Source organism: Elephantulus edwardii, unplaced genomic scaffold (assembly GCF_000299155.1).
Source record: "Elephantulus edwardii isolate Elephantulus edwardi_28Jun2011 unplaced genomic scaffold, EleEdw1.0 scaffold00077, whole genome shotgun sequence".
Classification (NCBI taxonomy): Eukaryota; Metazoa; Chordata; class Mammalia; order Macroscelidea; family Macroscelididae; genus Elephantulus; species Elephantulus edwardii.
The window spans coordinates 986,807-996,108 of NW_006399827.1; the positions used below are offsets into that span (position 1 = coordinate 986,807).

The following is a 9,302-nucleotide window of genomic DNA, read 5'->3' on the forward strand; positions in this document are numbered from 1 at the left end:
CTATCAAGTCGCTTGCGACTCATAGCGACCCTGTGTACAACAGCCCTAAACTCTCTTCTGTCCTGTGCCAATCTCATTGTCTCCGACACACTCATCCTGGTTGCCCCAGTCACCGAATCAATCCATCTCCTAGAGGGCCTTCCCCTCCTGCGCCTGCCCTCCACCCTCCCAAGCATGATGTCCTTCTCCAAGGACCTGTCTCTCTGTACAACATGACCAAAATATGTCAGACAAAGCCTCAGAATCCTTGCCTCTAAGGAGCAGCCCGGTTTAACCCTCTTCAGGATGAATCTGTTTCCTTAGCAGTCCATGGTACCCTCAACACTCTTCTCCAACACCAAAGCTCAGAGGCATCAATTCTCCTTCCATCCTCCTTAGTCATTGTCCAACTCTCTGATGCATAACAAGTGATTGCAAAGACCATGGGCTGTATCAGGCTCACCTTAGTCTCCAGAGAGACACCGTTGCTCTTCAGTACTTTAGAGAGGTCCCTAACAGCAGACTTTCCCATCACAATACGTCTTTTAATTTCCTGGCTGCTGGTGCCAAGAGTGTTGATTGTGGAGCCAAGCAAACTAAAGCTGTGAACAATCTCAATCTCTTCACCATCCATCCTGATGCTGCCAGTTAGTCCAGTGGTGAGAATCTTTGTCTTCTTGACATTGAGCCTCAATCCATATTGAAGCCTGCAGTCCTTGACCCTCAGCAGCAAGTGCTTCAGGTCCTCCTCAGTTTCAGCAAGCAGGGTTGTGTCATCTGCATAATGCAGATTCTAAGCACTTGTGAATTGAAAGACAGGGTTCTGCCTTCTATTGCTCTCATTGTAGGGAAATTGAGACATGAGGAATTCCTTATGTAGCCAGGTCATGTGAGATGGAGTGGTTTTTCTCCTATAAGTTTCTTACGGCTTCCATAATCAATTGCCTCGAACTTTAATGGCTTAGTAGAAATTTATTATCTTACCCCACTATACAATAATACAGATTTTGATTGTCTGCTGGGCTGCAATCTTTTCTGGAGGCTTTCTGGGAGAATCCACTTTCTTGTCTTTTCTCCTTGTCTTGGCTCCTAGTGTCTTGCAGCCCTCAGTTTATGGCCCCTTTCCCCCATCTTCAAAGCAGTAACAGAGGACCACATCTCTTTCCCACCTCACACCCTCTGACCATCTGCTGTCATCACATCGCATCCTGACTCTTTTTTTCCCCCCTTCCTCTTCCTCTTTTAAGGACCCTGTCTCCCTAGTTTATTCTCAACTGATCAGCAATCTTACTTTCATCTGCAACCTCAGTTCCCCTTTGCCACATTAAGGAACTTATTCATGAGTCCATAGAGATTAGGATTAGATTCCTGGCAGAGGGGTGAGGGGAGTGCTTTTCCGCCCACCACACCACCACCCAAGAGCTCACAATTAGTGGAAGAGATAGGTGAACAAGACTTTAGAATACCTGGCACGGTGCCGTATCCAGCCAACGAGTGCTAAGAGGGAGCCTGTATATTTACACCTAATTCAGAAATTCCTCCCCAGGGAGTAACATCTAGTCTGAATTTGTTTTCCTCAAACTCGTCACTCTAATCACTTTACCCTTCACGCTCATCACATGCTCTTTCCCAGTCTCCCCACATCTTCTCCTATTGATGCCTCTACCTGACTGTCCCTTTCTGCTTCTTACTCTTTACCCCAAATCCTGCCCATCTAGCAAGATTCACATCGAGTTCTACATCTGCTATGATCCTTCCGGACTCCCTTTAACTTTGACCCAGACTTTGCTTAGCTCTGATCTTGTAATGCTTGTATGTTCTCTAATAGAGAATATTCCATTTATATGTAATTGCCCTTATGTGCTTTAGTCTCCAGCCTTCTAACTTCAGCTACCTTTAAAAGCACCCTGAGACCAGAGAGCACATTATAATTTCTCTGCCCCTTCTACAGCACCTGGTATATTTACAGTCGTGTCCAAGGAAGTTTTGCCATGGTCATTCAATCTGTTCTTTAATAAATGGAGCAGTTATGAAAGTGCCTGATCCGGGGTCTGAAAATGTCCTCCAAAGGGAACCCAGAAGTTTTCAACCTAGACTTAAGAAGGAAGAGCTAGAATAGAATTATACATTGCAGGAACATGCAGATAAGTGTGGATTTAGATCGAGAAAGGTGTTTCAAAAGAGAAGATGTTGGAGCTGAATTCTGAAGAATGAGTTGCAATAAACTAGACAAAGAGTTCTAATTCACATAGGAGAGGATTATTTTCCCTGAGAATGAGAAACATTGAAAGCTTAACAAAGAAATTCTGTTCTGGAAGAGCTGCTCACCCTTCTCTCTACCAGATTTAGGAGTATTATTGATGCTCCATGTTGGGTATGTTGTCAGGGGAGGCCGGTCCTTGGACAAAAGATGCCGTGTTTGGAAAAGTGGAGGCTCAGAGAAAGGGAAGCAGACCTTCACTTAGGTGGGTTGCCATTGTAGCTGTAACAATGGATTCAGGTATGTCGGAGATTGTGAAGGAAGTGTAAGGTAGGCCAAGTTTCAGATCTATCATTCATAGGGTCGCTATGAGTCTTAGCTCACCCTGTGGCACCTGATAACAACATGCCATCTGGACTTTCTGCTCTGTGTTCTACAGTCAACAAGAGCTCTTTCCTTGTTTCAAGATGAGAAGTGAAATTTATCATTGAGACTCAGTAAAAAAAGGGACAAAAATTGTCAGACTCCACAGAGAAAAACTCAAACCAGACCAACCCACAGAGACGCGCTAAGACCCGCCTCCTGTGAGTGCCAAGTCCATACATCTTTACAGACATTTGTTGTGTTGTTGCTGTGTACAGTAGAGTTGGAACTGACCCCATAGCTGACTCTCTTGCGGGTTTTCAGAAGCAGTTAATCGCACGGGAGGAGATTGCTCAGCCTTCTCCCAGGGAGCACCTGGTAGATTCAAACCGCTTACCTTTGGGATTGCAGCACATCTTCTTGCCACAAGGCCACAAGGGCTCCCTCAGGACTCTTCAGTTCTATGGAAACAAAGTCAAATGCCATGCAACAGACAAAGGAAAATGATGCCTAATACATATCTTTAGCTAATATGTATTAGGGAACTCTTGCGGCTCAGTGGTAAGGAATTGCATTGCCAACCCAAAGGTATGCAATTCGAATCCACCAGCTGCTCTACAGGAGAAAGATGGACAATCTCCTTCCGAGTGATTTACTGCCTCAGAAAACCTGCTGAAGGGGCAGCTGTGATTCAGTTTCGACTTAGCAGCACACAACAACAACAACAATATGTTTGGTAAAAAAAAAGACAACATTTGAAAAAAAAAAATAAGAACAAAGGCAGTTTTCCTAATGGACTTTGTATGGCACACAACTCTGTTGTGTAGACGACTCATAGCGACCCTGTGAACGAAATACTTGAACACTTGTATAACTTTCATACTTTCTCCAAGATTTTCTGGAGGCAAGCTATTTCAGAAGTGGATGCCACTCCTGCTTCCAAGCTTGTTTTAATCGGGGAGCTCCACCAAACACTGTTCACCATGTTGTTGTTGTTATGTGCCGTCGAGTCACTTGTGACTTATAGCAACCCTATGTACAACAGCCCTAAACTTTGCTCTGTCCTGTGCGAATTGCACTGTCTCTGACACTCCCATCCCAATTATCCCAGCCACTGAATCAATCCACCTCATAGAGGGACTTCCTCTCCTGCACCGTCCCTCCACCCTCCCAAGCATGATGCCCCTCTCTAAGGACCGGTCCCTCCTCACAACATGTCCAAAGTATGTTAGACGGAGCCTCAGAATCCTTGCCTCCAAGGAGCCACCCGGTTTAACCCTTTCCAGGACAAATCTGTTTGTTTTCCTAGCAGTCCATGGTATTCTCAATACTCTTCTCCAGCACCACAGCTCAAAGGCATCAATTCTCCTTCTATCCTCCTTGGTCATTGTCCAACTCTCTGATGCATAACAAGTGATTGCAAAGACCATAGCCTGTATCAGATGCACCTTAGTCTCCAGAGAGACACCATTGCTCCTCAGTACTTTGGAGAGGTCCCTAACAGCAGACTTTCCCATTGCAATGTGCCTTTTAATCTCCTGGCTGCTGGTGTCGAGACTGTTGACTGTGGAGCCAAGCAAACTAAAGCTGTGTACAATCTCAATCTCTTCACCATCCATGCTGATGCTGCCAATTGGTCCAGTGGTGAGAATCTTTGTCTTCTTGACATTGAGCCTCAATCCATATTGTAGGCTGCAGTCCTTGACACTCTGCAGCAGGCGCTTCAGGTCCTCTTCAGTTTCAGCAAGCAGGGTTGTGTCATCCGCATAACGCAGACTGTTGATAAATCGTCCACCAATCTTGACCCCACATTTCTCCTCATAGAGCCCAGCCTCCCAGATAATCTGTTCTGCATATAGGTTGAAAAGGTATGGAGATAGATGCACCAGTGTCACAGTGTTTAACATCACAGCAACCACAAATTATCTCTGTACAGCAATGGACACAACTCTGAGATGTTAATATTGATAATCTCAAGTGACTGGGGTTGGACACGAGGAAGGAAAGACAACGATACAATTATACCAAAATTCTTTATTGTTTGACTACGAACACATGTTATTGTAATTACATATACAGATGACATGGGGATAGCAGCACAGTGGAAGGAGGTCAGCACCGTCTTTAAGTGAATGGGAGTGAAGAATGATTAGAATGGGCAGGTTCTGAAGTTCAAGTCTATTTGTTCCTGACTTCCTCTTCCGTTTAAATGAGCTAATTAAACGTCTTTTGTGCGCTAGTTCTCATTTGCTTTGGTTAGGTGTTTTTAGATCCTGGGATAAAAGCAGCAATGTTTACATCCAGAGTGACCCTCTCTTTATGCCAGTGAACTGCAATAACAAATTAACGAGGGCCCTTCAGTCCCAGCGTTGCTGAGAACGACTTTGCTTTGTGGACACATTGGCCTGAGTCCGAGGCCAGGTGCACAGTTACCGCTCCTCCCACGAAGGCCAGTCCCAGCCAGGCCCCCCCCCCCCCAAACCCCTATGTGTAGGAATACTTCCTACGTTTCCCAGGCTGAACCGAGTTAAATATTTGCCATGTGATGAGAATGCCGTTTGCATCTCAGTTCCTTCATTTACAGCAGCACGAGTGCAGGCTCTTTCTTCTGAATGTGTGTGACTCAGAGGGTATGGTCCCCGGTCACCATGGCAACACCCTTCAGGGTGTGATGGAGGGGGCTGCGGAAGGGGTTAGAAACGTACCAGGGGGGCCCAGGAGAAAGCCACTTTCACACAGAGTCTCAATCATCGCGTTGATAAACCGCCACAGCTTTTATCTTCTCACTGCTGTCGAGTCGATGCTCAGCGACCCTATAGGACAGAATAGGACTGTTTTACAGGGTTTTCAGGCTGTAGATATTTGTAAGAGCAGACTTTCTCTCAGAGAGCGAGCCAAGACCTTCTGGTTAATGTCTCAGCTGTAATCCACTGTGCCACCAGGATTCCTACAGCTTTCACAGTGTATGGTTGTTTTTGAAAAAGTTCCTCTAAGTTAGTTCTTTTCTTTTTTTCTTTTTCATAATTTAGTTTGCTTCAAAACACGCCAATGGATTTCCCTACGTGAAGAACCCTGGTGTGAATTCCTCTGCAAAGTGAATAAAAATCTTTCCTATTCTTGCTTATTCTCCTAGAAAACACCAAATGGTGCATGACGCGGGTGCAGTGGGAGGGCCCGGAGGCCCTGAGGCCCTGGGATGGGAGCCCGCGGCGGTTTCCGTGGAGGCTTTGGTAGTGGTCTGCGGGGTCGGGGCTGTGGCCGTGGACGGGGCTGTGGGAGAGGCCACGGAGCTCAAGGAGGCAAAGGCCGAGGACAAGGAGTGGCTCCCCATCACCAAACTGGGCCACCTTGTGAAAGATGAAGATAAAATCCTTGGAGGAGATTTCTCTCATCTCCCTGCCTATCATGGAGTCTGAGATCATTGACTTGTTCCTGGGGTTGTCCCTAAAGGATGAGGTCTTGAAAATCATGCCTGTGCAGAAATAGATACCTGCCGGCCAGCAGACCAGGTTCATGGCCTTTGTCACCATTGGAGACTATAATGACCATGTTGGCTTGGGTGTCAAGTGCTCCAAGGAGGTGGCTACTGCCATCCGTGGGGCCATTATCCTGGCCAAGCTCTCCATTGTCCCTGTTCCATGTGGCTACTAGAGGAACAAGATTGGCAAACCTCACACTGTTCCCTTCAACGTGACCGAGTGCTGTGGCTCTATGTTAGTGTGTTTGATCCCTGCACCCAGAGACACTGCACCCAGATCCCTGCACCCAGAGACACTGGAATCTTCTCAGCCCCTGTGCCCAAGAAGCTGTTGATGATGGCTGGAATTGATGACTGTTAACACCTCAGCCAGGGGTGGCACAGATACTCTGGGCAACTTTGCCAAGGCCACCCTTGATGCCATCTCCAAGACCTACAACTATTTGACCTCCGATCTCTGGAAAGAGCTGGTGTTCACTAAGCCTCCCTACCAGGAATTCACTGACCATATTGTAAAGACTCACAGCAGAGTCTCCGTGCAGAGGAATCAGGCTCCATCTGTGGCCACCACATAGTGGATTAGGTATAACATAAAGTGAATTAAGTTCTAAAAAAAAACACCAAAAAAACCTTTCCTATTCCTTTTGTCTACCACAGATGTTCAGATGTCAAGGCATTACAAAGTTTGTCAGGCCAGTTCTTGTGGGGTTTGGAGAGTGAGGGAAATAGGGAGAGTGTAGGTGGGAGTTGGGAGGAATGACCAGTGAGTAATGCGCTCGGTGGTCGGTGGTCGTTAGGCTCTCTGGTTTCCACCCAGTAGTGTGTTGTCGTATTTCCACCTGCTCTTTCTTCCCTCTCCAGGCCACGCTCAGCACTCTGGCCAACCGAGGCCTTGAACACCTCCTCCACTGTGGCGAGGATTCTGCCGGATTTACACTTCCTCCACCAGCGACTCAGTACCTGCCATAACTAGATTTTCCACATTCAGAATGCAGCTCTGTGTCATGAGACAGAATAATTCATCACAGTAATAATGCCACTATTTGGATCATAATGTGAAGAAACAATAAAAGAATAGGAGAAATTAAGAAATGTTAAGCTGGGTCTTTGGTGATGATACAAATTTTTTTTTAATTTTTTTTAGGTTGACTATGGTATGTTGAGGAATGACATTTTTTAAAGGCTTTGCCTTTTATCTATCTGTCTATGAACTCTTTATGGATAAAATGATGCCATATTTGGGATTTGCTTCAAAATACTTAGTGGGGCAGGAGGTGGAAAGGGATGGGGTGAAGATGAGGCAGGCTGGGTCAGGAATTGATAATGGTTGAACCTGGGAGACAGGAATGTGGATTTATTGAACTCTTTGGCATATTCCCTTATACAAGGTGTATTTTAAAAAATTCCAACTCCTAGAGGCTTTGGTGGCCTAATGGCAAGAAACTGTGCTGCAATCCTGAAGGCATGCGGTCTCTGCTGGAGAAGGATGGACGCTCTCCTCCCGTGTGATTCACTGTCTCTGAAAATCAGCCGAGGGTCAGCTATGTGTGGGTTCTCACTCAATAGTATTCAAAAAATTCCAGCTCCTTGGCTGAACAAAAGGTAAATGGGAGAACCAGGAAGGGAGTTCACTATTAAAAAGGACACATTTTGGAGGGAGTCAGAAGTTCAAAAACTCTGCAGAAGATACTAGGTGGCTCAGTACTACCAAGGATTAATCGCCAGCAGTGGAGTGTGTGTCTTTGGACCCGGGCCCCTGCTTGAAGAAACTCCTGGGCCCCAGGGAAGGCCCAAACACTGAGCCTACAGATGCTGCAGGCAACAAGGATGTTCCTCCAACACTGACACATCGGAGGGGCTTCCTCTAGAGCTGGTATCCTAACTTGGACTTACAGTCTCCTCAATGTAAGCGAATAAATATCTCTTTGTTTAAGGAAAAAAAAGATCTCACACCAAATCAAGGCTATTTTAGCCAAGATGGGAGTGTCTGAGCGAGGTCGTCTTCTTCCTCTGGTTTCCGAGTGTCTTTATCCAGCAGCTCATTGCTGTTTCATAAACAGAACAGCCATAATTAAGAAGCAAGTCTATACCAAGCAGAATACTAAAAAAGGTATCCTTCAATCAGCGTCCTCCCAGCAGGAGCTCTCCCTGGGTCTCCGTTGTGACAAGCTGAGGCTGGTTTTACAAAGCAGGGGTGTCAATCCTTTGAGACAGAACTCAGAGCTTAGGCTGGGTTGGGGAGGGAGAAGTCTCAGATGGTACAAGAAGATGCTGGGGCCTACACCCTAATATTGCTGTTGGTGGAGTCAATCTGACTGAATCTGCGTGACTCATTGTTTCCTTTGTCTTGCTACTTTAGGGTCAAATGATGGGCTTGGGGAAATGATTTTACATGCTCGGACCCCTTCTTCTCCTCCATTTCTGTGCTCTTCAGGTACCTGAATTAACTTCAACTGTTGTCAAACATAGAAATCAGATGTTTCTCTAAGATGGACTAGGACTACCTGTAAAGAGCTCACAGCATTCTGTGACTCAGCTTGGCCAGTGGAAGAGTTTGTCTTCATTTCCTTTTGGTCTCGCTGGTAAACAGAAGTCTGTATTTAGCTGGATGCACCATATTGGTTTCCACCTAACTTAATGTCCTAAAGGAACATGGACATTCAAAGCACTCTAGGGCTACAGTCTGTAGCATGTTGCTTTGTTAACTAAAAGGCCATGAGTCTCCAGTGATTTGAATCCTTTGAATTCTAATTCAGTAGTTCTGGGGGAGAAGGAGGGACAGTCTCTTCCAGTTAAGATTTACGGTCTTAGAAACCCAATGGAAGATCTCTGTAAGTCAGCACTGACTTGATGGCAGTGAGTGAATGATTGACCATATTGGTTTCCACCTCATCCAATGTCCTCACTACTTGGAAGTGAAACTAAGGGACCATATGTATTTCAAGGGAGCTCAGATGCCTTTAATCTGCTTGGAGTTACAAGATTTTAACACAAATGGCCTTTCCAATGGGGTGGAAAAAAACCCAGGAGGAATGACTTCCATGCAAAACTTTTCATTTCAATGTGAAAGCAAGCGTCTGGCCAATTTCCTAATGTGAAGGCCAATTTTTTCCCACCTTAAAAGGGAAACATTCTTGGGAAATGCAAAAAGGAAGAGAAAAACAAACTTAGCCACAATTCTAGAACCCAAACACAAGCCCTGGATCCATTGTGATCCATTTTATTCCACTGTTTGTTTGCTTTAAGCACAGTCACACCATCTTATGTCAGTGGTTGAGAGTC

The 9,302-nt window shown here is 45.7% G+C and overlaps 1 pseudogene; it reads left to right on the forward strand.

Moving 5' to 3' along the window:
• Positions 1–5,685: 5,685 nt before the first annotated feature.
• LOC102877667 lies at positions 5,686–6,595 on the forward strand (annotated as a pseudogene).
• The last annotated feature ends 2,707 nt before the right edge of the window (positions 6,596–9,302 follow it).